This window comes from Hemiscyllium ocellatum, chromosome 26 (genome assembly GCF_020745735.1).
Source record: "Hemiscyllium ocellatum isolate sHemOce1 chromosome 26, sHemOce1.pat.X.cur, whole genome shotgun sequence".
In the NCBI taxonomy this organism is placed as follows: domain Eukaryota; kingdom Metazoa; phylum Chordata; class Chondrichthyes; order Orectolobiformes; family Hemiscylliidae; genus Hemiscyllium; species Hemiscyllium ocellatum.
Window position 1 is genome coordinate 55,726,346 of NC_083426.1, and position 20,561 is coordinate 55,746,906.

A 20,561-nucleotide genomic window follows, 5' to 3' on the forward strand; every position below is an offset into this window, starting at 1 on the left:
GTTGTGGGTGGGGAAAACACTTGAATGCCAACAAATAGCCTACAGCCATGGTGTGCAGGGTTTCTTCTGGGCTCTCAACACCACCAATGGACCAAACCCCCAAGGCCACACTCCACTGTTGGCCATGGACACAGTGTCTTATCAAAGACATAGAAGCCATCAAACAAACATGAGGGGAGCACTTCAGAGACCTTCTCAACCAGAGTTCTGTCATCAATCTGAGCATCCTTGATCGTATTCCACAGCATGCTACACACCACAGGCTCAGGAACACTCAGCCCCTCCTGAAGTAGAGAAGGCCATCCGCCAGCTGAAGAACAATAAGGCTGCCTAAAGCAGATGTTATCCCAGCTCAGGCATTGACATGTGGATGCAAAGGCCTCCCAGTGCAGCTCAATAATCTTGTCTGTCTAATGTGGAAGGAATGATGTGGAGGTGCCAGTGTTGGGGGGGGGGGGGGGGGGGGGAGACAAAGTTAAAAATCACATGACACCAGTTTATAGTCTGACAGGTTTATTTGTTGTCAAGTCTTTCATCATTTAGAATGGGCTGCACGCTTCAGTTCATTAATATGTAAATTACAGAACGTCTTGTCAGTCACTTTCTTGAGATAACAAGGTTTAATAAGAAAAGATGACATCTGAACTTGGACAATGTATTAAATGTGTGAGGTTAGAGTCTGTCTGTATTCCAATCTTGAGTCAGACTAGTTTCATTTCCAAACTAGGATAAGTTTGGATGTTACAATATTGACTGTTTGCATTGACTACCTGCAGGCTGTATGCTTTTAGAGCTAAAATATAATTTGCAGAATTTATCTGCAAATACATAAGTACAGAATGTTAATAAGGTTCTCCTTAATTCTACCCGCTAAAGGTTTTTTATGTTCCCTTCCAGCTCTTTTAAGTCCATTCTTGGCTACGTTGTAACTCTCTAAAGCATTGTCTGAATCTTACCTCCTCCACCTTACGTAAGCGTCCTTCTTCCTTAAAGTGCAGCACAGAACGGGCCCTTTGGCCCACGATGTTGTGCCGAGCTCTCGTCCTAATGCAAAATATAATAACTTAGCCTACACACCCTTCCACTCCCTGCTATCAATGTGCATGTCCAGCAGTCGCTTAAATATCCCCAATGACACTTCTTCCACCACCACAGCTGGCACCACATTCCATGCATTCGCAACTCTCTGCGTAAAGAACCTATCTCTGGCGTCTCCTTTATACCTTCCTCCTATGACTCCTCATACCAGTCATTCCTGCCCTGGGGAAAAGTCTCTGGCTATTGACTCTATCTCTTCCACTCATTATCTTGTATACCTTGATCAGGTCTCCTCTCTTCCTCCTTCTCTCCAGAGAGAAAATCCGAGCTTTTTCAATCTGTTTTCATGAGGCAAGCCCTCCAATCCAGGCAGCATCCTGCTAAACCTTCTTTGCACCATCTCTAAAGCCTCTGTATTTTTCCTATAGTAGGACGACCAGAACTGGACACAATATTCGAATTGTGGTCTCACCAGGGACTTGTAGAGCTGTAAGAAAACCTCACGGCTCTTAACCCCGATCCCCCTGATAATGAAAGCCAAAACAGCATATGCTTTCTTATGCTTGTCACCCAAGGTTCTGTCAAACGACCATCCCTTCCTTGCCTCAGTGAAACAAACCTCTCCAGCACTACTAGCAGATGTTTCTTAAAAAAAAACTCCAGGTTGCTGTTGTGTATTTCCCTGAGAACATCTGTTCCCAATTTAGGCACTCCAGTTCCTGCCTAATAGCATTGAAATTCACCCTCCCACAATTAAACACTTTCCCACACCATCTGCTCCTATCCCTCTGCACAACTACAGTAATGGTCATGGAGTAGTGGTCACTATCAACGAAAGTCTCTTGCACCAAGGGATCTGACACATGGCCAGATTCATTGCCAAGCAGCAAATCAAATATGGCCTCCCCTCTAGTTGGCCTATCCACGTATTGAGTAAGGAATCCTTCCTGGACACACCTGACAACACCTGCTCCATCCAAAATATTTGAACTAAGTACGTTCCAATCGATATTAAGGAAGTTAAAGTCACCCATGACAACAGCCGTTACTTCTGCACATTTCCAAAATCTGCATCCCATTCTGCTGTTCCGTATTTCTACTGCTATTGGGGGAGGGGACGGGGGGCTGTAGAAAACTTGAAAAAGTCACTGCTCCTTTCCTGTTTCTAACTTCTACCCATACTGACTACATAGACATACCTTCCTCAACAATCTCCATCTCTGCAGTGGTGATACTATCCTTGATTAGCAATGCCACTCCCTCACCTCTTTTACCTTCACCTCGATTCCTTTTGAAACGTCTAAACCCTGGAACATCTAAAAGCCATTCCTGCCCATGTAATATCTAACCTCCGCAATGACCATAATATCATAGTTCCAAATACTGATCCATGCTCTTGAGTTTGTCTCTCTTATTTCTGATACTTCTTGCATTAAAATACACACATTTCAACCCATCACACTGGCTGCACCTTTGCTTTATCAAGTCCCCAGCCCTCCTCTGCACGCTCTAACTGGCTGTTGACAATCTACTCCAACATCTGATCCGTAGCTCAAGTGCCCACCATCCTGCAATCTCATTTAAACCCTCCCAAAGAGCTCAAGTAATCCTCCCTCCTAGGATTGAACTGGTGCCCTTCCAGTTCAGGCACAACTCGTCCTTCTTGTACAAGTCCCACCTTCACAAGAAAGTAACCCAACAATCCAGATGTTGAAGCCCTCCCTCTTATACCAGCCCCGAGGTCACGTGTTCATCCCTACTCGCTCTCTATTTCCAGCCTCACTAGACCATGCTGCTTGCAGCAATTCTGAGATTACTACTCTGCTCGTCCTGCCTTCCAGCTTTCAACCTAACTCACTACATTCCTTCTTTAAGTCCTCCTCCCTTTCCCGACCTATGTCATTAGTACCAATGTCTACCAAGACTTCTGGTTGGTCTCCATTCCCCTTAAGAATCCTGTTGAATCAATCTGAGAAACCCTGACCTTGGAACTTGGAAGGAAACACACCATCTGGGAGTCTCACTCGCGATCACACAATCTCCTTTCTGTCCCTCACATGATTGAATCCCCTATCACTATCGCTCTCCTATTCTCCCCACATCCTGTGTGAGCTCAGGGCCAGAAACCTGGCCACTGTGGCTTTCCCCGAGAGATTCCCTCACAAAACAGTGTCCAAAATGGTTTCCTTATTATTGAGGGGAACGACCACAATGTCAACAATTCCTCGACTTCATCAGAAATGCCACAATACAGGAGGACAAAATAATGATTTCTTTGACATAACAGCGCTGGATATATCTATAGACATCGACCTAGCCAACTGTATCATTGCCACATTATTGGACAAAGTGGTTACTGGGACACCTGATGAAACCAGCAACATCAACTCCACCACTCCACTAGGTACCTGATGGAGGAGCAGTGCTTGGAAAGCTAGTAGTTCCAACTAAATCTGTTCGAGTGTAACTTGGTGTCATGTGATTTTTAACTTTGTCTACCCCAGTGCAACACTGACACCTCCACATCATGTCTTCCACATAAGAACAGCATGCTAATAGAACATACAACATAGAACAGTACAGCACAGAACAGACCCTTCAGCCCATGATGTTGTGCCGACCACTGATCCTCATGTGTGCACCCGCAAATTTCTGTGACCATATGCATGTCCAGTAGTCTCTTAAATGTCCCCAATGACCTTGCTTCCACACCTGCTGCTGGCAACACATTCCATGCTCTCACAACTCTCTGTGTAAAGAACGCATCGCTGACATCCCCTCTATACTTTCCTCCAACCAGCTTAAAACTATGACCCCTCGTGTTAGTCATTTCTGCCCTGAGAAATAGTCTCTGGTTATCGACTCTATCTATGCCTCTCATTGTCTTCTATAGCTCAATTAGGTCCCCTCTCCTCCTCCTTTTCTCCAATGAAAAAAGTCCGAGCTCAGTCAACCTCTCTTCATAAGATAAGCCCTCCAGTCCAGACAGCATCCTGGTAAACCTCCTCTGAACCCTCTCCAAAGCATCCACATCTTTCCTATAATAGGACAACCAGAACTGGACACAGTATTCCAAATGTGGTCTAACCAAAGTTTTATAGAGCTGCAACAAGATCTCACGACTCTTAAACTCAATCCCCCTGTTAATGAAAGCCAAAACACTATATGCTTTCTTAACAACCCTGTCCACTTGTGTTACAACCTAGGTTACATTCAATGGACAAGTATACAGACAAATCAACATCACCCCAATTAAGTCCCGATATCAGGACTGATAGCAGAAGCAATAGTGCAACGTGTAGAATGGACAGCTCTGCCCACCATCCAACCCAAACTCTGGATTTGGTATATAGATGACACCTTTGTCATCACTAAACATACACAACTGGAAGAAAGCCACCACCACATCAATAACATCCTGACCAGAATAAAGTTCACTGAAGAAGAGGAGAAGAACAGCAAACTCTCCTTCCTGGACACCTACTAGAGAACTCTAGATCAGTGTGAACAGGAAGAACGCCCATACAGATCAAATACTGAAATATAGCAGCAACAACACAACACCTATAAACGAAGCTGCATTACAATATTATTTAAACAGGCAAGGACACACTGCAGCTACCCAGAATTCCTGAAGGCAGAGCAGGAACACCTATTCAATGGATTTAAATAGACCAGGGACCTACCCCAAAAGCACTATCCTCCAGTACTTTTGCAACAAACTCAAGAAGAAAACACTACACGACCAGACACGATAGTGCCCATATCATATATCAAGGACATATCCGAAATGACTATCTGACCACACAGACCCCTCGATATCACAATGTTTCACAAACCAGCAAACACCTCTCGCCAGCTCCTTGGACACCTACATCCAACAGGACGAATATTATCTACAGGATACCATGCAAGGACTGTGAAAAACACTACAGAGATCAAGCAGGAAGAAAACTGATCATACGAGCACACGAACACCAACTCACCACTGCCAGACATGACCAGCGCACTCTCTTTTCTAATCACAGAGACAATGAAGGACACAAATTCACCTGGGACAATGTAACCATCCTCAAACAGATAAAACAGAGAATGCCTTGAGCATGGCACTCCAACCAGAAATCAATCACTAAACACATTGAACATATACAAATCATTCAGATACAGAACCGGAAGTACGAGATAACAGAGGCACATAACTACCAGGTGGGATGGTACACAAATGCTTCACCAGAGGCACATTGATGATGTCACCTAGCGAGATGATAAAACACATCAGCTCAGCGAACACATCTACAATCACAACATCAAATCTAACACCAAGCTGATGGTATACAGAGCTGTGGTGGTTCCTGCCCTCCTATAACGCTCTGGGGGCATCAAGGTGCTGGAGCAGTCCCATCAACGTTGCCTGCCCAAGATCCCGTCAATCCGCTGGGAAGACAGACGCACCATTACCAGGCGCCCTCAACAAGGCCAAAATCCCCAGTATTGAAGCACTCACTACCCTTGATCAGCTGCAATGGGCTGGGTACTTCCTCTGTATGACCAACACGATACTACCCAACCAGGTGCTCTACTCCCTGCTCCGAAACGGCAGGCGAACCCCAGGTGGACAGAGGAAGTGCTTCAGAGATGCCCTCAAGGCCTCACTGGTGAAGTACAGCATTCCCACCCACACCTGGGAGACACACGCCCAAGTCCATTCAAAGTTCAGGAGGAACATTTGGGAAGGCATCGAGCTCCTCAAGACTTGCTGTTGGGAAGAAACGGAATCCAGGTGAAAACAGCACAAGGAGCATGCTGTCACACTAACACCTCACCTACCCCCTACCCACAGTTATCCTTTGACCCAAGTGTTGCAGAGTCTGTGGAAACTACATCAGACTTTACAGGGACCTACGGACTCACCCTGAGAGTGGAAGAGAGTCATCCTCCTCTGCTACCGATTGTCAATGTGGTAAAATATGAAGATTGAATTCCCTCACTACTGTCAGTGCCTTTGTTATAAATTTCAACAATTCCCTGTCTAATACAGTGTCCAACAATTAATGCTGTTGTGGAAACTGAAACCTGTCCTTCCACTTCGGTTTTCTGACACTTGTTACCCAGAATTAGTATTCATACTGATTCATAATCTGAGGCCAATATTTTTCTTGGTAATCCCATTGTTACCTCTAACTCTGAGAGGTCCCCACCTTGCTTCTCTTTCTGCCTGACTTAACACAATGGTGTGCAACTGTGAATATTGAAACCTCACCTTTTTGTTCACATGTGACCACATCTCCCTATTCGTGATTAGATAGAAATTATTTTCCTCTATGTCTCAAGTGTAAATACCTTTATGCAGATTTTTGCACATTTAATTAAAGAAAATGTGTTTTTTTTTAACTACAAACCCAGTCATCAGTCCTGGCCCATGCAGTCTTTGTGATCTTTATTTAGACTGCAGGAGGCTCTGTGCTCAGATGGCAGGGTGCTGTCTTTTCAGATGTCAGGGTACTCTACATTCAGCTGGCAGGAGGCCCTGTGCTCAGATGGCAGGGCTTCTCTCCCAATTTTCAGAAAAAAACCTTCTTAAAGTCCACTGACGATGAAACAAATTCTCCTAAAATGACTGGTTTCAGGCTGCCAATGCCATCAGTTTTAAAATTCAATTCACTTTCCATTACTGTTGAGTTTAAATTAATTGGCCAACTCCCCCACTGTCATGCTCACTGTCCCGTTCACACCATTAGATTCACACTCACTGCCACACACACTCCACCACCATCATGCTCACTCCCACATACACCTCACCACTTTCATGCTTACTTCTCCTGCACTCCCCCATTGTCACACTCACTCCCTGCACACTCCCCCACTGTCACACTCACTGCCCCACACACTCCACCACCAACACACCCAAAGTCCTGTGGAACAGAACATGGGGCTCAGTCTGTCTCTCTCCAGTTCAGCTCCTTCAACACAAAGACAAACAACTCTGCATCTTGGCACTTCATAATGAACATTTTTATTGTTTACAAATTGACCAACGTCGTCAAAGCCACCCTAAGGTATCCACTAACAGAGTTAATTGTTCATATTTCAGAAGACATAGAACAGTACATCACTATATAGGTCCTTCAGCCCTTGATGTCGTGCCAACATTTTATCCAGTCCAAGATCAAACTACCTACGCTTACAGTTGAGAACTCTCTGTACTATTCCTTGTCTCTCACAGACCCTTTCTCTGATTAACTGTAAGCTGAGAATGCAATTTAACTCTTATAGGAATGTTGTAAAGCTTTCCCCCATTTTTGCACATCAATTCCATAACATCACCGCCACTCTCCCTTCCGCCACCATAACCCGTGTATCTCATCTCCCTTGTACCGAGTCTGATTCCTTACCTCACTGTCACACTCACTCACTCAGTCGTAGTCAGTCCTCCAATATCACACTTATTCTCCCGCACACTCCCCTACTGTCATGCTCACTCCCCCACATACTACCCCACCATCATGCTCACTCCCCCGCACAGTTCTCCACTTTCGCACTCCACTACCAGCGTGCTCACTCCCCGTACACTCTCCCACTGTCACACTCACTGTCCTGTGCAGTCCTGACCTGTAATACTCACTGCTCCACGCACACCCCCACTGTCACTCTCACTGCCCCGTACACTCTCTCACTGTCACTCTTACTGCCCCACTTACTTGCCCACTTTTATGCCAATTCCCCCCATACACCCCTACTGCCACACTCACTGCTCCGCACACATGCACACTATCACGTTCACGACATTGCACATTCCCCCACCATCACGCTCATTCCCTCACTGTGATGCTTACTCCTCCACTGTTATACTCACTGACCCATGCAATCCCCCTGCACACACTCAGTCCCCAGCACACTCCTGCATCATGGTGTCACTCTCATTGCCCCGCTCACTACCCCACCGTCACACTCATTGACCAGTGCACTCTCCTGCACAGACCCAGACCCCCACACACTCCTCCATCGTCACTCTCACTGCCCTGCACAATCCACCCCCAACTCACTCATTGACCAGTGCACTCTCCTGCACAGACCCAGACCCCCACACACTCCTCCATCATCACCCTCACTGCCCTGCACAATCCCCCACCATCAGGCTCACTGCCCTCATTTCCCCCAACCATCACATTCACTTCCCCTTACACGCCTCGATCAACATACTCATCTCCCCGCACACTCCCTCACTGTAAACAGTCACTGCCCCGCACCCTCTCCCAATGTCCCTCTCACTGCCCTGCTATTCCCCCACTGTCATGTTCATTGTCCGGTGCACGCCACTAGAGTCACACTCACTGCCCCACACATTCCACCACCATCATGCTCACTCACCCGCACACTTCGCCTCTTTCATGCTAACACACCTCCACACTCCCCCACTGTCACGCTCATTCCCTGCACACTGCACCACCACCATTCTCACTCCGTTGCACACCCCCCCCCCCGCACCATAACACTCACTGCCTCCCACACTACCCCACCAACAACCTCCAAGGCCTAATGATCTCTCTCCAGTTCAGCTCCTTCAACACAAAGACAAACAACTCTGAGTCCTGGCACTTCATAATGAATTGTTTTTTATTGCTTCCAATTGCATTTATAGATATAATCAAAGTAATGTTGCTATTTCTCATTGGCCCATAAGTTGAGAGAAACATTGAAATGTGTCCTTTACCCCCACGCCCCCTGGGACAAAGTTGGGCAAAGCATCACTGCCTTCAGTCTGTTACCATAGCGACAGGCTGCTTCAATGCAGAAGCATTCAACTGAAATGACAACATCTTGGATGTTAATGAGTGAATTTGATTGATTGATGAATTTGGGTAAAAGGGAATTTCAGAACATTCTTTATCTGCTGTCTGAACTTAGTCTGGGTCACAGCATAAATCGCAGTGTTTGTGCAGCAGCTGAGGAGCTGCAGCATGTAGCCCAATTCCTTTACAAACCAATGCAGAAACACGGCCTGATTCCCAATATGATACATTCGGAACCATATAGAATACACCATTAAAGTTGACCATAGCACGATGAAATTGGCTGAGACCACAAACAGTAAAATGATGGATTTTTTTCGATTTTGCAGTTCTGTGTCACACTGCCCATCCCGATTGGTGTGAGCCTGGAGTCTCCTGCGGGCTCTGCTGGTCACTACAATGTGTCTGACAGTGAAAACATTGAGCAGCAAAATCAGAAGAAATGGCACGCCTGGGTTTTGAATGTTATGGAGGAACTCGATTGTGACCCAGACATGAGAGTAACGAACAGCATCTGTTACCTCACAAAACCAGGGGTAATTCCCCAGCGCATACCGAGCTGTGAGCATAAAATACCAGAAAATGTTCTTTAAACAGCTCAGCACAGTCACTGTTCCCAGAACCACAGCTGCCGTTTTCTCACTGCAATATTTACTTTTCAGCTTCTGGCAACAAATGGCCACAAATCGATCAAAGGTGAAAGTGACAGTGAACCAGACAGAACAGTCAGTGGCTGCATAAAGCAGGACGGCGTGAATATTACAGACAGGGATGGACCACAGGAAATCAAACAGTTCCTTATAAGCAATGGGGAGGTGTCTCAACATCAGGTCGAGGATAATGACCAGGAGATCGGCCACTGCCATGGCCCCCAGGTAACGACTGACACATGGAGACAATCCACAATCTTTATAAAGTAGGACAAAGATCGTCACTACATTAACTGTGAGGAATGGAAACAAACAAATTATACATCAGCCTGGAGTCAAAGTTACCAGTTGGATTGAAGATCCAGTGTGTCAAGTCATTCAGAGATTAAGTGAAATAATTGAAGCTGAAATAACAACTGGCAAGGTCTGAGTTACTGACAACAATGTGACATAAAACATAGGAAACAATCCCTCCCTCCCCAAACACATGGGCACAAATCCATAAGATCAATCTGGATCATTCCCAAAAACGCAATCACTTGAGATCAGACACAGGACACTTATTTACAGTTCCGAATATGAAGATTGAAAACATTGTCGTCCTGAAGAATATCGCCCAGTTCCTTGAATACAAGCGGACGTTGGAAATTTCTGTCTTTCATGTAAATTGTAGTCGATCCTCTGTCATGATGAAAAACAAATGCAGGGGAAAGGTATTCACCCTTTTAAATACCTGAGAAGATTTCGAAACAGTGTCTTTCCTTCCAGGCAACGGGATCTCTTCCCTCGGGATCTTTTCTTTGTTCAATTTACTGACGTCCAACCTTTCAAAAGTAATGTCAATTGGAGAATATTCCAGGGAATGTCTGTTATAAAATCTTCCAGGAAAAGGCAGTTCTAAAACATTCTGGGGAATGTCAGTTATGCAATATTTCAGGGAATGTCATTTATAGAATATTCCAAGGAACGTCAGTTACAAAATGTTGCAGGGAAAGTCGGTTGTAGAATCTTCCAGGGAATGTCATTTATTAAAATTTCCAGGGAATGTCGGTTACAAAATGTTCCAGAATATGTTAGTTCAGAAGGTTCCGAGAAATTGCGTTTATGGATCAGTCCAATGAATGTCAGTTATTGAAAGTCCTGGAGCATGTCAGTTATAGAAACTTCCAAGGAATGTTGGTCTTAGAACTTTCCGGAGAGTGTCACTTACAGAATGTTCCGAGGAATGTTGGTTAAGAATGGTATGGGTAGTATCAATTGTAGAATGTTCCAACAAATGTTGATTATTGAATGTTCCAGCGATTGTTGGTTAGAGAGCATTCCGGGGAGGGTTGGTTACGGAATGTTCTGAAAAAAAGTTGGTCATAGAATGTTCTGGGGAATGTCGGTAGTAGAACGTTCCAGAGAATTTTGTTTGTAGAATATTCTGTGGAATGGCAGTTATGGAATGTGATAGAGGCATGAAGACCCACATCACAAATGTCCTTCTGCCCATTAAGTTTGGTGAAATGCAGTCAGCCTCATGCTGGAAATCTCTGTCAAAAATCAACTCAGCTGGGACTTTGCGTAACAAAATAAGATTATGCCAATTCTTTGATCATTTGATGTAAGATTCTTTTTGACAACAAACATATATCATTCGTTATGTGGTGATCTCGCCAGTATTTTTTATTTTTGTGTTCCAGGTCCAGCTGTAAAATGTTCTGCGTATTCAGTTCCCAATATCGATCACCCTGCAGCCATGTCTCTCTGGTGTCATTAATCATATCCATTTACCTCAACGTTTGCAGAGAATTCCTCAATTTGTTTTTGAGAATAAAGCACACATTCAAATAGAGTGCCTTTCATTCAACTTTTTAATCCATTATTCGCTTCGCCATTGTCGCACTTAACCTCATTTTGACAGATCATCAAACAGTCTCGACTCGTCACACTCACAGAAACAGACAGGCTGGGTGTGTTTAATGAAGCTCCATCAGCATCCCTGGGCATATCCTATCCCACCAGCAGGACACACCTACCAGTATTGGTGGCACCATCGTATACTGTCAGGAGTTTCCCAGGACTTGCCCAACATTGATTACAGAACATGAGAAATTCTCATCATAACAGGTTGGAAATGGTGAAGGAAATAACCTGATGATGTGTATCTACTTCCCTCCGCATCACTCCACAGTGATAACTCAGTTCTCCTCAATGTTGAAAACAAATCGGAGGGAGCACTGAGGGTGACAAAGACACAGAACATATTCTGGCTGATGAACTTCAATGTCTATCACCAAGAGTGTCTCCATAGGCCCACCACTGACTGAGCAGGACGAGGCCTCAAACACACAGCAGCCAGACTGTGGGAAGTAAGCAGGGAACCAACAAGAGGGAAACATTCTCACTAACTAATTGTCACAGATGCATCTACAGCATCTGTAGGAGCACCCAGCACACAGTCCTGGCGGAGGGCAAGTCTCAACCTCATATTGAGGATACCGTTTAATGGAGTAATTTAATCTCTGTCAGGTTAATAGGGAACAACAACAGGCGTATGTCTGGAAGGAGAGTAAATGCATCCCTGTGTGTTATTACTGAACAAACAGGGTCTTACTGAGGTCATGGAGACTATCACACATTCAAACAGATGAGAAATGAGCAGAAGTTCATCAGATTGTTTTGCCAATAGGGTATAGAAAAGAAGTGCTGCGAGTGGCGTGTTAGCTAATACTTAGATTAATTTAGGAGTGAGGAAAACACAGGCTAAACTACAAAGACATTTTTACTCGCTGGGCCTACACAAGAATGCAGCTGAATATGCATATATGCCAAATAATCAGAAAACTACAGGCAATAATGAAACCTGCACCTTGAATGCTATTCCTGCATTTGAGTAACCTTTCACAAGAGTTTTGATTTATTGCCTAGGTCCCCTAAATCAAACAGAAAATGTTAAGAAGTATTTATTAACAATAATAGATGTATTGACGAAATTTCCCGAGGCAGTCCCATTATATAATGCCACAGTAAAAAAGGTAGAGGAAAAATTACTTAATTTCTTCACTCGATACAGACTACCAATAGAGATCCAGTCATATTAAGGGTCAAATCTCACATCCAAACTAATCAAGAAGTTTATGGACAGGTTGGGAATAAAACAATTCAAATCTACTGCAGACCATTGAGAATCACAGGGAGTAGCAGAAAGGTGGCATCAAACATGAAAGACCATGTTCAGGGCATATGGTCAGGACTATCCGGATGATTGGGATCGGGAATTCTACTTGTGCTTTTTTGCAATCAGAAATGCACCAAATGAATCAACCAAATTCAATCCATTTGAATTATTTTTTGGACATGAAGTAAAAGGACTGTTAAAATTAATTAAGGAGAAAGTAATAAGTCAGAGATCAGAGAACATTCATTTGGACGATGTGTCAAATTCTAGAGGACAATTAAATAGAGCTGGGGAGTTGGCTAGACAGCATTTAAAACTATTGCAGCACACAAAGAATCAGGTAGCAGATAGGAAATCAAACATTTGTAATTTTGCCATTGGGAATAAGGTATTGTTGTGACTTCAAGTAATAGGTGAACCTTTGAAAACAAGGTTTAGTGGACTTTATTAAATCAAAATGAAATTGAGTGAGGCGAACTACTTGCTAAGGATTCCAGACTGGAAGAAATCTTGCAGCATGTGTCATGTGAATATGCTCAAAAGATATTTTGACAGAGAAGGAAAGCAAGAGGAGAAGGTGTTAATGATTACAGCACAGAAGGAAGAACCAAGCTCAGAGGATTCTGAATTGGACATTCCTGAAATCCAATTGGACAATAAGGAAGTTGTCAAAAATTGGGATCAATTCATGAGTTACCTTCCACGAGACAATTGAAATGACTTTAAAGATTTATCAATATCACATGGGGAGATATGCAGAGATAAACCAACAAGTCCTAATCTAATTGTGCATGATGCAGATCTAGGAGATGCTGTTCCAGTTAAGCAACATGCTTTTCGGCATAATCCTCTAAAGTTCACATAGGTTCAGGAGGAGGTAGAACGCATGCTTCAAGATGGTTTAATCAAAGTGAGCTACAGTGACTGGAGCTCATGAATAGTCATGGTACCAAAGCCAAATGATACCCAACAGCTAAGTGTGAACTTTGCAAAAATTAATGCCATTACAAAGACTGATGCATATCCAATTCTGCGGTTGGAGACTGTGTCAAAAAGGTGGGACAAGCAACTTACATTTGTACATTGGACTTACTCAGAGACTACTGCCATGTACCTCTATCGGAGAGAGCAAAGGCAATTTCGGCTTTTGAAATGCCAAATCGACTATATCAGTTTAAAGGCATTCCATTTGGAATGAAAAATATTCTAGCCACATTTCAATAAGGTCATCGCTGGATTACCCAACTGCATGGTGGTAATGGATGACCTGGAGATCTTTCGTCACTTCTGGAAGGAACATTTGCAGCATTTATCGCACTTCTTCATCGAGCTCGGAAGGCAGGATTGGTGGTATACCGAGCTAAAAGTGAATTTGCCACAGCCCGTAAGTGGCCCCATGGGAGTGCGGAAACGAAAGTAATTCAGGAATTTCCCACACGTTGCCAAAAAGTGCAGTACTACATTTACTGGGATTGAATGGATTTTACAGAACGTTTATGCCAAGTTTAGGCAGTGTCACTGCTCCACTCACTGATTTGTTAAAAAAGGGCAAGACGTTTCAATGGGCAGCAGAGTGTCAAAAGACATTTGAAAGCCTGAAGACAGTGTTAAGCACTGTCCCAGTATTAGCTACACCTGATTACACAAAGCCTTTGAAGCCGGCTACCAATGCCAGTGGTGTGGATGTCAGTGCAGCCCTCCCACAGGTGGATGACAACAGACGTCCCCAACAGTACCCTTCCACCGTCACTCTCATTCGTTTGGCCAAACTGGTCCTCACCCTTAACAATTTCTCCTTCGAATCCTCCCACTTCCTCCAGACCAAAGGGGTAGCCATGGGCACACGTATGGGCCCCAGCTATGCCTGTCTCTTTGTTGGCTACGTACAACAGTTGATCTTCTGTAATTACACCGGCACCACTCCCCACCTCTTCCTCCGCTACATTGATGACTGCATTGGCGCCACCTCGTGCTCCCGCGAGGAGGTTGAGCAATTCATCAACTTCACCAACACATTCCACCCTCACCTTAAATTTATCTGGACCATCTCTGACACCTCCCTCCCCTTCCTGGACCTCTCCATCTCCATTAATGACTACCGACTTGACACTGACATTTATTACAAACCCACCGACTCCCATACCTACCTGGATTACACCTCTTCCCACCCTATCTCTTGCAAAAATGCCATCCCGTATTCCCAATTCCTCCGCCTCTGCCGTATCTGCTCCCAGGAGGACCAGTTCCACCGTAGAACACACCAGATGGCCTCCTTCTTTAGAGACCGGAATTTGCCTTCCCACGTGGTTAAAGATGCCCTCCAAAGCATCTCATCCACATCCCGCACCTCCGCCCTCAGACCACACCCCTCCACCTGTAACAAGGACAGAACGCCCCTGGTGCTCACCTTCCACCCTACAAACCTTTGCATAAACCAAATCATCCGCCGACATTTCCGCCACTTCCAAAAAGACCCCTCCCACCAGGGATATAGTTCCCTCCCCACACCTTTCCGCCTTCCGCAAAGACCGTTCCCTCTGTGACTATCTGGTCAGGTCCACGCCCCCCTACGACCCACCCTCCCATCTGGCACTTTCCCCTGCCACCGCAGGAACTGTAAAACCTGTGCCCACACCTCCTCCCTCACCTCTATCCAAGGCCCTAAAGGAACCTTCCACACCCATCAAAGTTTTACCTGCACATCCACTAATATCATTTATTGTATCTGTTAATCCTGATGCGGTCTCCTCTACGTTGGGGAGACTAGGCGCTTCCTAGCTGAGCGCTTTAGGGAACATCTCCGAGACACCCGCACCAATCAATCACATCGCCCCATGGCCCAACATTTCAACTCCCCCTCGCACTCTGCCGAGGACGTGGAGGTCCTGGGTCTCCTTCACCGCCGCTCCCTCACCACCAGATGCCTGGAGGAAGAACGCCTCATCTTCCGCCTCGGAACACTTCAACCCCAGGGCATCAATGTGGACTTCAACAGCTTCCTCATTTCCCCTTCCCCCACCTCACCCTAGTTTCAAACTTCCAGCTCAGCACTGTCCCCATGACTTGTCCGGACTTGGCGGACCTGGCTAGCTCCTATTCCATCTATCCACTCCACCCTCTCCTCCCTGACCTATCACCTTCCTCTCCTCCCCAACTCAACCATTGTACTTTATGCTACTCTCTTCCACCCCCACCCCGCTCTAGCTTATCTCTCCACGCTTCAAGCTCACTGCCTTTATTCCTGATGAAGGGCTTTTGCCCGAAACGTCGATTTCGCTGCTCGTTGGATGTTGCCTGAACTGCTGTGCTCTTGCAGCACCACTGATCCAGAAGGGAATAGAAGAACCCATCGGGTATTTTTTCAGAAGTTGACCCTTCATCAACAGGAATATTCAATGGTGGAGAATGAGAATTTGTGCTTGGCATTGGCATTAAAACCTTTCAGTGTCTATATTCCCAGCAATGCATCTGAAACAATCGTATACATTGATATTTGTGGAGAAGTTTTAGGACAAAAATGCCAGACTATTTTGATGTAGGTTATTGTTGTAGCCATTTGAATTGACAATTGTTCTGGTGGCAGGTTGTGAAAACTAGACTGCCAATGCATTGCCGAGTCCCGAATGAGATAGGGAGGTGTTCGGAGGTGGGGATTCCACGGGCCTGAATTCGAATGTGGTTTGCATGTACATCGTCAGGTTAGAGTGTATGTGGGATTTAGAGGCTTTTTTTTAGGGGTCTTTTTTTTAGGGGTTTTCAAAATGAACCCATCCTTGCATGTTGATGGTTCATTATTTTAAAGGGAAGGATGTTTCACAAATCAGGTCACTTTTCTAAAAGCTGTCCCTTCTTCTCAAGGATACCGTTCCTTGGCTTTTTTTCAGAGGTGTCATAAAACCATCAAGGCTCTGAATTGGCTGAGTCGGTACGAGAAGAAAATGTTATTGGGAGGCCTTTTTGTTCCCGCATAAACAGGAGATTTGAGGCCAAAGCTTTCATGTTTTAGAAGTTGCCCGTGTAATGAAAGGGGAATGTTCAGTCCTGGAAGCTGAAGTCTTGGCTGAGTCAGTGCAACAGGAGCTGTATGGAAACAGGCTGCTGGACTCTTTCTGCTTCTGCCCTTCTAACTGCGACGTGTAAGCCTCTGTATCAGTTTTACTCCATGTTTACTCAGTTTGTTTATTGGGACTGTAGTGTATTTTTGGAAAAGCAGAATTAAGTCTAGATTGGATAAGTTGAGTTCTGTGTGGAGTCCGTATTCTCTTCTTTGTGTTTCATCCCATAATTTGTGAATAAACTGTTGTCAGTTTTAAAACCTGACAGTCAACTGAGCTAACTTACTCTGGGTAATTTTCACTGTGCACTTACTGAAACGAATTGCAATGTTACGGACTGGGCTACCTGCTTAGGAATGGTTTGATTGATTTGGACTCGTCCATAACACTTGTGCCCGTTACACAGGAATGAATAGGAAACATAGAGGTTATAGAAAGGGGAGGACAAATAATTATCATCTTCACTGTGGAATAAATAGTAATGAACAAGCTCGTGGGATTTGAGGCAAATTTGCAAAATCCTTGTCAAGAAATTAATGACAGGACATTTGTAAAGTCAAACTATTATCCATCAGAGTCAGCATGGGTTTACAAAGCGTAAATCATGTCTGAATAATTTACACAGGTTTTTGAAAGATGTGATGAGCAAGATAAAGAATGGGGATCCTGGAGATGCAATATATCTGGGATTCTAGAGGGCATTGCATAGGAACCTACGCAAAAGACTAATCCATAAAGTCAGAGCAGATGGTGTTAGCAGTCATTTATTTGCTTGAATAGATTAGATTAGATTAGATGGAAACAGGCCCTTTGGCCCAACAAATCCACACCGATCCCCTGAAGAGTAACCCACACAGACCCATTCCCCTACGTTTACCCCTGACGAATGCAACACTATAGGCAATTTAGCTTGGCTAATTCACCTGACTTGCACAACTTTGGACTGTGGTAGGAAACCGGAGCACCCAGAGGAAACCCATGCAGACACGGGGAGAATGTGTAAACTCCACACAGACTGTTGCCTGAGGTGGGAATTAAAAGGGGTTAACCATTTTGTCCAATGGAATAGAAAGGAAACTTATTATCGTAATGGAAAGAAACTTCAGAGTAGTGCGACACAGAGCAAACTGGGTGTCCTTGTGCACATCGCAGAAAACTCACAAACAGGTACCGCAAGTAATGAGATTGACAAGTGCAATGTCAGCGTTTATTTCTCAAAGATAAAGTAAGGGAAGTGTTGCTGCAACTAAGCAGGCATTTCTGAGACTGAAGCTGGAGTACTGTGTACAGTATTGGTGCGCTGACTTGATAGACATGCAGTTGCATTGGACCAGTTCAGAAAATTTTACTAGAGTGATTCCAGAGATGAGGGGTTTTCTTATGAAGTCAGATTAAGCAATTCAGATCTATGCTGCCAGGAGTTTAGAAAAATGAGAGGAGATCACATTGTGGTGTGTAACATGATTGACAATATAGACGTGGAGTGAATATTTCCTCCATCAAGAAATCATAGCTTTAGAATAAGGCAGAGCAGTTTTAAAACAGGAGTAAGATTAGATTACTTACAGCGTGGAAACAGGCCCTTCGGCCCAACAAGTCCACACCAACCCACCCATTCCCCTACATTTACCTAACACTACAGGCAATTCAGCGTGGAATCCTGCACATCTTTGGTCTGTGGGAAGAAACCCACGCAGACACAGGGAGAATTTGCAAACTCCACAATATTAGTCATCTGAGTCAGGAATTGAACCCAGGTCTCTGGCGCTGTGAGGCAGCAGTGCTAACCACTGTGCCACCGTGCTGCCGTCATAGCTTTAGAATAAGGTAGAGCAGTTTTAAAACAGGAATAAGGAGATCTACTTCTCTCAAAGGATTGTGAACCTTTGTAACTCACTTCTTCGGAGTGCATTGGATGCTGGGGTATTGAGGAAATGAAGGGTTATGAAAAGCAGGCAGGAAGGTGGGACTGAGCCAAGGTGACAACAGTCATGGTCATATTCAATGATAGAGTCGGCTGGAGGGGCTGCATTGCACACTAATGTTCCTCATTCCCATTCAGCCCTTAGAATGTGATCCACAGGACTGGGGATGGCTGGGTATCACACAGGAAGCAGACAGTCAGGAGAAATCAATCGTGATCATTATGACAGAATGTAAGCTGTGGAGTCACACAGTTACTAGTGCTGGGTTGACAAACAATTGCAATCTACTTGGGGAGGGTATTTTAAGCCACGTATCAAGGGGATGGATTTTACTGAGAGATCATCCTTTCTTTCTATGTGGAGACACGATGACCTTGGGAATGGCTGACTGCTCCTGAATGAAGAGGCTATAGCTGCTGCCATGACAGGGGGCATTCACCAACATAATGTACTGCGTATAGTCACACTGTAACATTAATGAAGAGAGAGGTCCTTTAGTTCCTCTATCTTTCCCCATTGACATGGGACCTATGTACACCATTGGGAATCCCACTATACTGGGAAATTAAGGATACATCCGGCAGCTCCCTGCTGATGTAGAAAACGTTGTATCATCTCATCCACCATATATCCTTCCTCATTCTCTGGAGACATTGTTGTCAACATACTGGGAGATGATGGAGATGTCACCCATTCCCACCTGGAAAGTTCTGGATCATAGGAGCTGAATGCCACTGGCAGCACCATCCTCCCCATGGTGTGAAGCTGCAGGACCGTTTGAAGGAGGTGACACTGCTCAGAGACCAGCTCCTTGTTCAGTCAGGGTCCCCTCACACTCTGCACCTGGTTTTATCTCACTTGGAAGATGTTCTTGGAAAACCTGGGGCAGATATGGCAGATCGCTTTCCCCACACACACACTACTCAGAAGTGGTTGTTGTCTATGTAGACTTCAGTAAGGTGTTCAACATGTACCCATACGGTAATCTGGTTGACATGGAATACAGGGATAGGCAGCTATTTGGGTGCAAAATTATCTCGAGGGTAGAAGACAGAGTGGTTGTGGTGTAGGCCTGTGGCTTGGAGGCCTGTGACCAGTGGTGTGCCTCAAGGGTCGGTGTAGGGTCCACTGCTTTTCGTCATTTATACAAATGACTAGGATTAGAACAAAGTGTGTTTGGTTAGTAAGTTTGCAGGTGACACCAAAATGAGAGATGTAGTGGAAAGCGAAGAAGGTTCCCTCAAAGTAAGTACCTCAGATCTTCATCAAATGGACCAGTGGTGGATGCATTTTAATTGAGATAAATGTGAGGTGCTGCATTTTGGAAAGGCAGATCAAGGCAGGACATATGCACTTAATGGTCAGGTCTTCGAGAGTGTTGCTGATCAAACAGACCTTGGAGAGCAGGTTCATCGTTTCTTGAATGTAGAGTTGCAGGCAGGTAGGATTGTGAAGAAGGCATTTAGTTAGCTTTCCTTCAAAGTCAACACACTGAGTTGATGGAGTTGGGAGGTCATGTTGTGGCTATAAACAGCATTGGTTAGGCAACATTGGAATACTGCGTGCAATTCTGATCTCCCTCCTACAGGAAGGATGTTGTGTAACTTGTATGGGTTCAGAAAACATTTATAAGGATGGTATCTGCGTTGGAGAGTTTGTAACAGACTGAATAGGGTGGCGCTGTTTTTTCTCCTGGATCATTTGAGGTTGAGGGGTGAAAGTTTAGTCTTTTATGAAATGATGAGGGGCATGGATGAATTAAATGATTATGGTCTTTTCCCTGGGCTGGGGGAGTTGAGAATTAGAGGAAATAGGTTTAAGCTGATGGTGGAAAGATAGAAAAGGGACGTAAGGGCCAACGTTTTCATGCTGAGGGAACTGCACCGATGGAATGAACTGCCAGAGGACGTGATGGAGATGGGTACAATATTACATTTAAA